General features: G+C 38.1%; 1 protein-coding gene across 2 annotated transcripts in view; it reads right to left on the bottom strand.

Annotated features, from left to right (window-relative positions):
• spon1b (spondin 1b) overlaps positions 1–13,690 on the bottom strand; it is a 95,800-nt gene that overhangs the window by 64,779 nt on the left and 17,331 nt on the right. The gene's annotated exons all lie outside the window — the stretch shown is intronic.

Raw genomic sequence — 13,690 nt, 5'->3', positions numbered from 1 at the left:
ACCAGGTTCTGTGCCCCAGGGACCCAAGCTCATGAATGCATAATTTGCTGGAAAATATTCGTAAAAAATTTATAGTAAACAGTATACACATTATAGTACAGTAAATCATATCACATGTCACAAACCTTGTTTTACATTTTTGAACTAAGTTTGCTAACAAACCTAATACAAGAGAGAAAAAAAACACTCTGGGGAAAACAGCACCTAACGTTCCACTGTCTCACTGTCAAGTTTTCTGCTTTATTCTGGAAGAGCGCCCACACCTTTCTCTCATAAGGTGAGTGCTTCGTATGCAGGTGGTGTATCAATTTATTGCTTTTAAAAGGTCCTCGTTGTTTCTAATTACTCCGACACACCATACCAAATATATTTGTCTTTATATCTACCTTCTGACATAACTTCATGACATTAAAGCTGGTTGTACAATTGTTGGATTTTGACACGTGGACTGTTGCCCTGCGATACGGTCGAGAGCAGTGAAAAAAGGATCTGCAGAAGCCTGAGATCGTTCAGAATCGAGCAGCATATCTGGTCCTGAACTGTTCATTCAGACTGGAGGTTGAGGGGATGCATGCTGGTAGCTCTCCCACAATGCAGAACTTTAAAGAAAACTGTTCTGTCCAGGGTGGCCTTTCACTGGAATAATTTACTATCATTGATCAGAAAAGCTCTGAATATGATTATTTTTAAGAATATGTATCAAGAGTCATATATACAATAAAGGCTATTTAGACTGATACAGGGTTTATATAGTTAATTATGACAAGAATATGACGGGGAAGTGCCGTGTTCTTTATTGTGTAATTATGGGCATGTGTATGCTGCAGTATTGCTGATTATATCACAAGCTTGTACTGTACCTACTTTTATTTTAATGAATTACCTGTTAACCTGGCAGTTAATACATATACTACCTATTTATGTGTATGTTTGTTTGTATGTATGTGCATATGTATGAATGAATATGTATATAATCCTATATTCACTTATGTCTGATTAATCACATACAATTATTGTTGTTTATTTTTCCTGTGGACACCAGGAGGAGGAACATAAATGAACATAAACTTCAGTTTGGGCTTTAAGATAAAGCTTGGTTGTGGGGGGCCTGAATCTGACTCACACTGACAGCGCACCAACAAATGTCAATTAGGCAGGTGATTGACAGGCAGGAATGCGTGCAAAGCAGAAACATGTGTATAAAAATGTCCTGGTAACAAGCAGCTGTCAATATATGAGAGCCAATGCTATAAGAGAGAGAGAGAGAGAGAGAGAGAGATACAGAGAGATAAAGAGAGAAGACTCTGAGAAGCAAATAAAAATGAAATGTATCATTTTCAAAGCAATTAATGGCCTGTCCCCAAATTTCATCCATGCAGAATTGATATATTTGGTAGAAGTAAAGTTTGTGGACAGACAACCCAACTGTGACTGTTGCAAAGCCTGGTTTAATGACTAAGGATAATCAAGCTTCACAGTCAGAATGCCTAAGATTTAGTAGATTTTTGCTTTGGAAAATTCCATAACAAATTGTACTTAATATAATATATAAATTAATTATATCAACTGAAATACATAACGATTATATTATTTTTCTAAAAGCAGTCTTCAGGTCTTCAGAGTGTCTCCACCTCATACAGCAGAGAGACATAAAAGCGGGATATGAAAGTGAGCTGAACGACACTGACTGTGGAGACAGAGGAGGGACTGACGACATTAAGTAGGAGTTATCGGTTATATTGCTCCTATAAATCTTACACAGACTGAATGGTGCAATATACCCTACAACATGGGCTGACTGCTTGGGCATGAAATTGATAAACAAAAGTGAAATATACGGAGTATTATTGAGCTGTCCTTGATATTTTTGAAGTAATTCTGTAATAGTTTCAGTGAGGCTAATGAAATAATAAATTCTTCAATAAATCCAACAATAAATCTGGTCATTTGGAAAGACGTTTTGACACCTTTTCACTGTAAAAACGATTCATACCAACAGCTACTACCTGTCTTTCTTTAACATATCCCCTCTTCACTAGACGTATCTGTTCAATTGGTGCATCAGTTTGTGAGTTTACTCGTCTATTTTGAAAATTTGTCAATTACAGGCCACTGCACCTCAGAGAAGGCAGACAGTAACAGTAATGTGTAGGAGGGAATATGTTCTAACAACGTGGCTGTAACTCCCTCTGGGTCCTAAAGAGGTCATAGATTACTTTATATATCTTTTCCAGTAGTGTACAAGTGGAGAGCAAGGCCAAGGAGCTAGAGTCGTGAAAAGGTGTCTACTTTACATTTACCTTGAAATTCTACAATTAGTGTTTGAGTTCCTAACTCACATTATGGCATTTTCCACTTATCATTTTTCTTAACTATAACAAAAACCACAAAACTTTGTCAGATGCCTGTTTCAGATGCTTAAACCTGTCCAAAGGTGTTTTACTTGACTAAACTAGGCATTAACTTCCGCTTCCACTAACCACTTCCAAGAAGTCCTTGGAAATTTTTCAGCATTAAGAAACTGAACTTGAATTTATGCCGATTTTAACATCTACTCAGTCATTATTAACATAGTATCTGTTTTAAAGCTGCATTCATTGATTTTTCATTAATTTTCCACTAGCATGTCACTAATGTCTGTCAGCCATTTGGTGCTGGGCAGGTAGTGTATAGTGGTTTTAGAAGATTTTTGTCTTACAGCAACATGCCTGCTGCTGCTTGAAACTGGGTTGATGCGAGTGGTGAGACTAAACCAAAGCAGTAAAGTTGTGGGCTGTAAAACCAAAACAATGAGCTGAAAGACACTAAAACTCTCTGTAGAGGTGAGGGGAACTGCGGAGTTGGGTGATATTTATCTGGGTTTGTTACTATGGCCGACCCCTTTCACATTACACTAAGTCATTTAGTCTATTGTTAATGTAAAAATATTGATTATTGCATCTTACGTAAATGATAAAAGTACTATATTTATATGGTGCCTGTATCCTGAAAACTTCAGGATCACAGTCACCCACACATACACACATTAATACAGCACTTGCTATGCAAGGCTGTGTAACCTGCACATTGAGGGCAGATTTGGGGTTCAGTGTCTTGCTCAAGGACACTGAACCACCAACCCTGCGACAACTGGAGGAGCAGTTTGTTCCTTTTTTGTGCTTTAGTAGATACTCCTTTTGTGTCCCTTATTGTGTCCCTTACCCCATCCTGTATTTGTCAATATAACAATATATTGTTGATGACTTGAAAGAGTGCATTTGAGTTCAACAAGTTGTCAATCAGAAAATACAGAGCTTAACTAAATTCTTTGACTCTATCACAGAAAGCAGCATCTAGTCTGCAGCTTTTCCCCCTGGCTTCCGCTCAAACTGTGAGATTTGATCACAGCTCTTTCCTTTGCCATTTCCCCTCTGATCGTGGGATTCAGCACGAGGCGTCTCCCTTTAGATCTGGACTCTCATATTGGGTAACCACATCCAGTGTAGCTCTCTCTGGAGACGTCCTCTCTCTGACTGCACACCCGTGGAGCTGCTGTGGCTACATGCCTCTCACACTTCCTGACATACTGTAAATGCTTGGCAGCAAAATGTAAAGCAGATGCCTATAAGATGATGCTTTAAAACAGTGGAAAACTAAACAATGATTTCACTTTTGGCTATTGTAAAAGAGAAAATGTGTCTTGGTGACACATCAATCTTGCAACACTTTAGACAAAGAATATTAATGCTTTCAAATCTATATTTTTTCATCTGTTTCCGATTTGCCATACTGCTGACAGATTTTTTTCTTATTCCCTGTACTCCCCTGCCTCCTTCTTTTCAGGTTTGTTATTAATCGTACTTCCATTGGCATCTCTTGCCTCATGCATATATTCCACATCTCAGCGACATGTCTGCTGACTTCTCTTCTGTGTACCCTGGAGGCTTGGACAGCCCTCCCTGCTGAATCTTCAGCATGCTGTTAGGATTCATGTGGGGAGCTCTCCAGAGAGCAGCTCCAATACGTACAACTGTGTAACTGTTCATAGAATAATGTTTTCACTCCACGATAACTGCTCCTGACTGCAATAATAAACATCACAGAAGATCATCACAGAACATCAAGTTACTGTTAAAAGACAAATCAGTTTATCCTGTTTACTTTTATTTAGTTTATTTATTTGCACATATATAAATAAAGAAAATGAGCCACTGGAGATGATACAACTAAACAAATACACATGTCACTGGAGGGACAAAGGGGACTGAGTTTGCAGGACCCTTATGTGAGCAGGGCCCACAAAGATACTAGAATGTATAGCCGTGGATCCGGGGAGGGGCCCATAGAGAATGCCTATGTACAGGGTCCAGAATCTTGTGCTACGTCACGCCCCTGTATCAGCAGGACTGGACAGTAACAGAGTGATATTGATGTTTACAACTGGGAGATTGTTCATTGATTGACAAGGATGCTGAATTCCTCTCTTTATAACAATATGAATTCCATAAAGTGGTTCCTCTGTATCTGAATGAGAATTTGGCTAACTGTCCACAAGGGTTTGTAGAATATGAATAAATATTACAGTTTGTAGAAAACCAACTGTCTTGGGTACAAAAGGAGGCAGGATATATGTTAGAAATTAAAAGCATGCCGTTTATTTAAAATAGGTTAAATTGCGGATTTGATGCGTGAATACCAACATGAGTAAGTATAATAAGTATATATTCAACTGTATAGAATATTAGAAGGCATTTCTTATTGAGTACAGTTGACATTTTATACATACGGCCAAAGCCATTACATTTTTCCGTATAATGTCGACATGGTTCTTCCAATGCACTTATTTAACTCTCCTTAGACTTTGATGTTTACAACATGACTGTCAGTACAAACTATTGAAATAAAGCTGCTTTTCAATAAACACACAGTGTTTACATGCCCTTTTAACACTCACATTGCAACAGGACCTGCCAACTTCCACTGTCTGATTATCTGCTGCCTTAGACTTGGTGAGTAGCCTCTTCCTCAGTTCAAGGGGAAATTCTGACTTGACAGCAGTGGAGAACCATCGGGGCCTTCAAAGAGGGCCTACGATAAATCTAAATCAAATTTTGGGAAAAGTGTTACGTCTCATTTTATATTTATTTATATTTTGTAAATCTTTTACTAAAAAAGTCAAAATTAACAAATTGGTCTCAAATCAAGCACATAAAAAAATAAAATTCCCCTGTTTTCTATCCTATCAGGATCATACCTTTGTGAAGTACTGGGTAAAAAAACATGTTGGTGGGCTCTATGATTGGTGGGCCCATTATAATTTTGATGGCCTTGCAAATACAACAAACAAAGCTATTCTGGAACACAAAGAATATGAACACAAAGCAAATTTCAGAGGTGGCTATATTACATAAAAAAAACAATGCAAAGACATGAGTGGATGTGAATTCTTCCTGGATGGTGCTAACTGCAGCGAAGGCACACTTCTCCTGGGGCTTTTTGACTACAAGTCATGATGTACAGAGAGAAAAGGAAACAGCTACTGTAACCACTAACAGCTAACATCTGTACAGTTGGTAGGTTGGCTGTTTTGGGTGAATAAACACAGACCTCAAAAACATTCCACTCAAATGAGAATGTCATTAGTTTTTGCAGGTATTTGGACATAAAGCAAAGCATTGGACAAATTAAAAATGTTACCTGATGATGGTGCTAGATGAAAAAGGTATTACAGTTCTTACAAACTTATTACAATTCATCCTGAGGGCAACGTTAATGTCTTATGGTTGTGCCTGATGAAAAGTCAGGGGAAAAGTCATTAGGATCCATCCTCTAGGGACCATGAGTGTCTGGACCAAAGTGGTTGACGGACCAACAGACTGACCAACCAGCCGACCGACTGACATTGGCATTCCTAAAGCCACGTCAATAGCACGGCTAGAAATGTGGGAACAGTACTCTGTACATCAATGTTAGTGGCTTTGTTCATGGCTGAAAGTTGCATTCTGAAGCGTGTTTTTTGCTTAGGGTGGAGGGTGGATAGAGGGATAGTCTCATTTCACCACTGCTTGACAGTGGTGCAAGACAAAAGGTCAGGAAGTCACAGAAGTCATTAGCAATCATTCTCTGAGAGCATGAATCTCCATACAAATTTGAGGTAAATCAGGCCTGTAGTTGGCAAGGTATTGAAGTGTCAAAGTGACAATCAGACTGATTGACTGTCTTGACTGCCCCACAGCTGGCTAAAACAAGAAGCGATACAGAAAGAATCATTTCAGCTTGAATGGATTTTTGTGGTTAGCATTCATGGGACTTTAAAGTTGACATTAAATAGCAACAAATACCCAGGCAGTAGTGGTTTCCTACAGCTTAGCATACTTCATATAATCTAGTCCTGTGATCAATACAAAAGGCTTGTCTGTGTCTGTGACTGCGTCAAGACAGAAGAGTTTAGATCCTGCTGTCAAGCAGCTCGCAGTTAGACTTGTGTTGTCACTAAGCAAGCAGACGACTGGTGGCCTCTTCCTCCTCCTCGAGTCCTCCCAGTAACAGCAGCAGCATACTGATGGGGAAGATCGAGCAGGAGGTCGATGTGAGGTGAAAATGTGATGAACAGACAGCCGGAGGGCATTGATGGCGCGAGAGGAGAAATGTAAGTATAAACTTGATAACGAGATGAGAAGTGATCAACAGGACAGCAAAACTTAGATTGGAAAACAGTCTGCCTCACCCTGTTTCTACTCAGACAGACTCACTTTTCTCTCATCTCTCTCTCTCTCTCTCTCTCTCTGTCTGTCTCTTTTAGCTCCGAGTGGAAACGTTTCCAGACACTGAAAGACTTTTCAGGATTTCTGGAGATTAAAGAACAGATTTGGGCTGAGTTCATCTGAACTACCAGAAGGACCTTGGTAACCTGGTTTGGAAAACACACAAATGCAAAAACACAATCACTCACACACAATCTCACATACACACTCTGTCGTGTCACGCTCGCGAAAGATAAAAAGTCAAAACAAGGCAGAAATTTAAAAACCTTGCTGGTGAAAATCCTCCTCATAACATGCAGCAATTGAAACTGGATGATGCTGTGAATATGTAGAAAGGAGGGAAATTATGTGGGTGTCTCACCATTATTTAAGCAATCTGAGAAGATTTGACAGTTTCCCCATTAAACAGAAATGTAATCAAGTTGTTTTTACTATATACTCTTGAGATATAAACAAAACTTTCTAGTGCCAACTGTTCATCTACAGGAAGAGGTTGGAAGATAATTTCAAAGATCTATGTGCATAAGTGTTTGTGAGTTGTTTTCTTTTGAAACTGTGAAAAGATCAGCATTTACACTTAAGCAGCTTTTTGCTTTTAAAAAGATGGTCGATTACAACTAAAAGAAATAATAATTTTTAAAGTTGAACTAATCAGTTGTAACAATGGATCAAATGACTACGTGTAATGCGAAAAGGTGTCTGTCTCACTGACAAACCCAGAGAGATTTATCAGTTCAGCTTTACCAAGCATTTTAGCATCTTTTAGCGCAGCTTTACTGTTGTGATAACTCTCACTGCTATCATCAACCTGATTTCCAGCAATTGCAGGCATCAGTTTTCAACTAAACTACCTGCCCTGTATCAAATAGCAGACAGACAAAGTTTGCGACCAGCTGGTGAAGAAAGTGGAACATTTAGCTGCTAAAGACCCAGATATTTCAGTCAGTAGAGACCAAAATAGAGCAAAAATGAGAGTGAATATTGGACTCACATTCATCTAGTGGCCAGAAATACAACGTTACATGAATTTTAATGTTACTTTGTGTCTGCTGAATGTGCAAATGGTCAATTATGTGCTAACACATGGTCATAACAACTTTATGAGGTGATAATATGCCAGTGTTGTGTTTAAAGCTTGTTTCGCTGCCCCCAAGTGGCAAAAAAAATCTATTCATGCAGCTTTCAGAATGTGCACTATATTGTGAAACGATTAAGACATATTAAGGTAATATGTAATATGCAATATATTTTAATTACATTAAACCATAGCTACAAAAAAATTTTCTTCACATTTGGCCGCCAGGATGTCCATTAATATTGGCTCAACAGAGCCACAGAAAAACTTACCATAGTAACACGACATCTGTTATGTGCTACATTACCAGTTAACTTTCACTTGTAGGACTAAAACTCGTGGTGAGGCAGCTTTAAGCTTTTTTGCCCCGAGCTGGAACAGTCTGCCGGAGGATCTGAGAGCAGCTGAAAGTGTTGAAATTTTTAAACAAAGACTGAAAATCTACCTCTTCAGCCAGGCTTTTGATTAAGACTGGTTTGACATTATTTACTTTATTTTATTCTCTTATTTGATATTTGTATTTATGTTGTAAAAATGTTATTTTATCTGTTAGATTTTTTTAAATTATTAATTGTTTTTATCCCTCTTATCGAATTTATTTGTTTTTGTTTTGTTGTCTTTTTAAATATTTTATCCAGTTTTCAGTTTAGCTTTTATCTAACTCTATTGTATTATTATTATTATTATTATTATTATTATTATTATTATTATTATTATAGCTTTTAATCGTTTTCTCATTTTCATCATTGTTATCTTTGTCCTGTCTTTTAATCTATTTTATTTCACTCTATTACGGTCTACACTTCTGTCTTATTATCGTGTTGTCAGTCATACTGTATGTGAAGCCCTTTGAACTGCACACACTTTTATGAAAGGTGCTATACAAATATAGTTTGATTGATTGATTGATTGATTGATTGATTGATTGATTGATTGATTGATTGATTGTAGCTGCTGACATTTTGGGCATGGTTCCCATTTGGCAAAATACACAGATTCATTAAGCTTCATTACTAACGAATCTCTTATAGAACCTCCCTGCTCATTTTTACTAGCACAGAGCAATGTAAAAAATATTCAGTTAACATTAGCAGGCATTTCATTTTAGCCGGCGCTGACCAACGCTTTCACTGGTTGAACTCACAAACATCAGTGGTGCCAGATTAGATCAGCGGCAACTAATTTCCCAACATTTGACAACAGGCCAAAACAAAATTGTTGGCTGTTGTCTGGTTAATATTCTCTCTCCGAACCCGTGTCTGCCAAAGATCGTTTAATCATACATTTGGTTACTAGTAAATGTTGAAAGCTAAAACTTAAATGGATTCAATAGGAATTTGACTCAAAAAGCAGATTTGATACTAGATTCATATTCAACAAAAAAGCTATCAAAACCCAACCCTATACTCACTGATAAAATGGACCTTAGCATGGGTCGAACTGACTTAAAATACATTTGATTCAAAATTATTTAAATTTGAACACAGCTTCTCTTTTTGAGAAGTGTCCTGATAATAATATGAAGATAATGGACTTAGAGGAAAGGCTGCCTCCACATTATCGTGTGTTATCACTTATATAACAATAAGTAAATGCCAGAATTCATGTTTGCCTGTTTACCTAAGCTGAAACTTAGGAGGAAAGCAGCATCAAAAATAAATGCAGCAAAGCTAAATATGTGGCAGGAAAGTTAAAAACATGGTCAACACAAGCGTGGACTTCTTCAGCGCCTGTGGAGGCTTTGCAGTTCCTGGTTCCCTCTGCCTCAGGCTACATGTTGTTTCAAGGCAGACAGCTCCGCAGGATGAATGACAAGAGTTGGGGCGAAAACTAGACCAACTGAGGAGGAGGAGGGCAGGCCTGACAGTACATTTCCTGCCTCAAGGAGAAAAGTTGCACATTGTATCTTGAAGATGTCGTTAGTTCCAGTGCCAGTAACGTCTGAGACGAGCAGAGATAGCACATGATAGAGAGTACTATTTAAAAGCTGCTGACATGTTCTGCTTGCCAAGAAACTAATGAGCATGTTTTAACAGCTGACTTCTTTCAGGTGTTGAGCTTGCACATCACTTAACTGTGTGTAAACTTATGAAAAGAAAGAAGTGTAGTCCCAAGTGGAGTTTCACAGTATGTGATCAAGAAGGAGTAGCATTGCCTTAAAAAACTAAAACTTATTTTCATTATCGATTAATTTACAGATTACTTTATTGTTTAATTGTTTGGTTGATAAAATGTCAGAAAATAATGAAAAATGCCCATCAAAATGATCTGACCCCAAGTTCACATAATCAAATTGCTTATTGCACGCCTTTGTTGAATCCTCGATTCTGATTGGTCAATTACGGCATTCTACAGTCTGTTATTTCTGAAGAGCTGGCCGCTGCTATGAATAACAGACCGTTGCTATAGACGCAGTTCTGATCATAGACTCTGGAGTCCAATCATATCAATCCGCAGAAAGAAGTCCTGTGATACCCGGTGATTCTAGGCCCCGACGCGAAGGCATCACCCTGTCAAGGTTAATTTCGCAACAATGACCGACTCACTGTACATTATCCCTTACTTGTTTTGTTGATCAACAGTCCAAAACCTAAAGATATCCAATTTACTATCATATACGACTAAAAAACAGCAAATATTAAATTCCAGTCAATTTTTGGCTTAAAGAATGATTTAAATGATTAATCGCTAATTAAAATAGTTTCAGATTAATTTTCTGTTGATTCGATTTATGGACTAATTATTTCAGCTCTAACCTTAAAGGATAATTATGGTTTATTACAATGTGGGTCTTATTGTGGTTTTGGCCATCAGGCTTATTGGTTATGATAACATTGCACTTGCTGCAGTAACAGCTGAGATCTGGGAACACAGCGACATCACTACAACAAAGTCCAACGGGGCAACAAACACGAACAGTCAGAAAGGTTAAAACAAAGCAAAAGTTCAATCAGATTATCTAAAACACTTTATTTGGAGGAAAAACCCATAGTGAGTCCACCCCATTATGTCAGCGATAAGCCCTCATTGCACAGGAAAACTGTGCACGCACAACTACGGTAAGTGCGGTAGGTCAAAGTTGAACTAAGAAATCTGTCTGTAAACTATGATAGATGTCTACAAAGTAGTGAAATAAGTTTCAGGGATTGTTTAAAACCTCTCTGATAGTCTGACTGCTCATGTTTTTTGCCTTGTCTGGCCTCATTTTTTGTGATGTAACTACTTTGCCAGATCTTAGCAATTAACTTGGTGAGTACAAAGTTATAATAACCAATAGAACTAGTTTGGCGTGCTTGTTGGAGCTCATGTAAATCCTCATGAAAATGTTCTGTCAGTACAATTCCTTGATAACAGAACACTGTTAGGGAAATAGTTTGTAGAACCCTCTCTCCCAACTAGTGAGGGCGACAGCTAAGTAGCAACGGTTCATAGTCTTGTAGCGTGATTTACTGTACACCACTTACATAAAATCACAGATAAAGAACTGCTACAAACAAAGCTAATTTCCAAATGTAACACAGTTATAAAACTTCTGCCTCTGTTAGCTAAAACCAAGAGTCAACCTCGGGGGCTGAAAAATGTGGCAAAAACTGCAGTACCTCGAATGGCCACTTGAGGCTCAGGTGCTGGAAATATTCAAAATTGTTGTGCGTGCATAAAGACTGAGTGTTCGATTCTCGTCATTTAAAGTGATGGCAGCTGTATGTTGTGTAAAATTCAGATTTTCTGTTATTAGTAACAGCCACATTGTTGCTAGCATGCTGCTGATGTTAGCTCTATTGAAAGCTGTAATGTTAATCGTAAGCATACTACTTTGATTGCTAACATTATGTGTAGTAAATGAGAATGGTTTGCTGTGCTTATGTTCCATTAAGCAAAGTGTTTGTTTACTAGCACTGCCTAGTTCATTCCCATGAAATCACTGCAGCATGGCATACTGTTAATTGATATTGTGTGGATGTACTGTGTATGGTGAAGAAGCTTGACCATAAAGTTCTGAACTTCAACGCCACCTATCTGTCTCTTACTGGACATCCTGCAGTGGGTTAGAATGCCAGAGTTCATAGTTTATTATAATGGGGGAGGGCTAAGGAAAAGTGATACTTTTATTCTGCACATTTCTAAAAGCTCTGTGGATGTTTTTTTTTTTTTTTAATATTCGTCTACATAAAAATGTTATCAATATATCCTTTAAGGCTTAAAGTTATGCATAATTAAGGACGTGGCCGCTTTGAGTAACAGATGGGTGCCGTCACAGGTGGCTGGTTATAGCAACCAGGCTTCATTTGGCCCGCCTCAGCTCCATGCCTATTTTTTGGATTAGCGGAGTCAGGCACTGCCAAGATGGCATCAGCCGGAGCCACCACACTGAGCTTCACACTGGCTCTTCAGAAACCTATGGCGATGTCATGGAGACTACGTCCATATTTTATACAGCCTATTGCTAAAACACAATACTGTTAATTAAGTTATTTCACTAAACTAATGGGTTTTTCCCTTCTTCTTTCCCTTGTTCTCTCTGTTTCTCATTCTCTCTAGTTTCACTAGTCTTTCACCCTTATACCTTACTTTAGGTCAGCCATAATTGGAAAGTTTATTAGCCTGCTAGCAAAGCAGAGCTAGCTGCTTCCCCCTGTTTCTAGTCTTTATGCTAAACTAAACTAACCAGCTGCTGGCTGTAGCCTTGTACAGACATGAGGTATCTACCTTCTCATCTAATTCTCAGCAAGAAAGCCAATAAGCGTATTTCTCAAAATGTGAAACTATTCCTTTAATTTTTTGTTGGCTTTTTCCATTACAGTTATTAACAAAGGATCTTAACAAATATTTAAATAAAAGTCTAAATCTCTAGCTAATCTGGTAATAAAAACTAGTCCCTCTATTTAAGCGCTACAGCTGTCCTTAACAGCTTTGTCACCTCTTTGCCTTTAAAAAATAATTTTGAAATAGCAGGTGTTGAAGTTGGAATCAAATTTTTAAAAAAAGCAATCCCAGAGGCCTGCTCCAGCATTGAAACGACCAATGAGATTTTTTACAGTGAGGGAAAAATACTATACACACACACACACACATATATATATATATATATATATATATATATATATATATATATATATATATATATATATATATATATATATAACTAGAGAGTGCTGGGGAGAAGAGAGAAACAGACTGGGTAAGATAAAAAAAGAGGCAAAATACTTTCCTAAGACATGGGATGTAAGTGAAAATGTACAGCTTTGGTGTGAAGATTCATAGTTGAAGTTACATTATCTTTCTTTTTACTCGACACTGGTATGAAAGGTATGATTCATAGGAGACAGTTGCTAATGTTGCTAATGCTGTCCACTAAAGTGATGTATTGCCTCCCTGACTGACATGAATTTGCTTCTGAAGAATGTGCTAGTTGCACCATGGAAAAAACAGACAGTCTCAACAAAGATTAAGTGACAAGCAAGTTACAACAGCAGAGAGTGGACAGTTAAGAAAGAAGACAGAGTGAGACCGAAAGGCGTACACGTTAGATGAGGTAATGCTAAATCTCTATTTCGCCGCTGACAGACAAAAGTGACAGTAATACGAGGTGAATCTGCATAGCAGATGTTCCCCTACGCAAGGCTAGATTTATTGGACTAGCAAACACTGGGATGGCTCCGTGCCATCTGTCATACAGCAGCAGCAGATAAATTAAAAGTAACAGCTGTGAGTATACTGTGGAGGTAAGGGCAAGTTATAGCATCTTGCTTCGAGGAAGAAATGCATGTCAGGGAGGTTATTCCCTTCGGGAAGTCGGATGAGGAGATGGCAACGAGAGGGAGGGAAAAAAGCAGAACTGTGGAGAAAGAGGGAGGGAGGCAGACAGAGTGAG

Source organism: Siniperca chuatsi, linkage group LG4 (assembly GCF_020085105.1).
Source record: "Siniperca chuatsi isolate FFG_IHB_CAS linkage group LG4, ASM2008510v1, whole genome shotgun sequence".
Lineage (NCBI taxonomy): Eukaryota > Metazoa > Chordata > Actinopteri > Centrarchiformes > Sinipercidae > Siniperca > Siniperca chuatsi.
The sequence above is the reverse complement of the archived record's forward strand: the minus strand, read 5'-3'. Positions and strand labels throughout refer to the sequence as shown.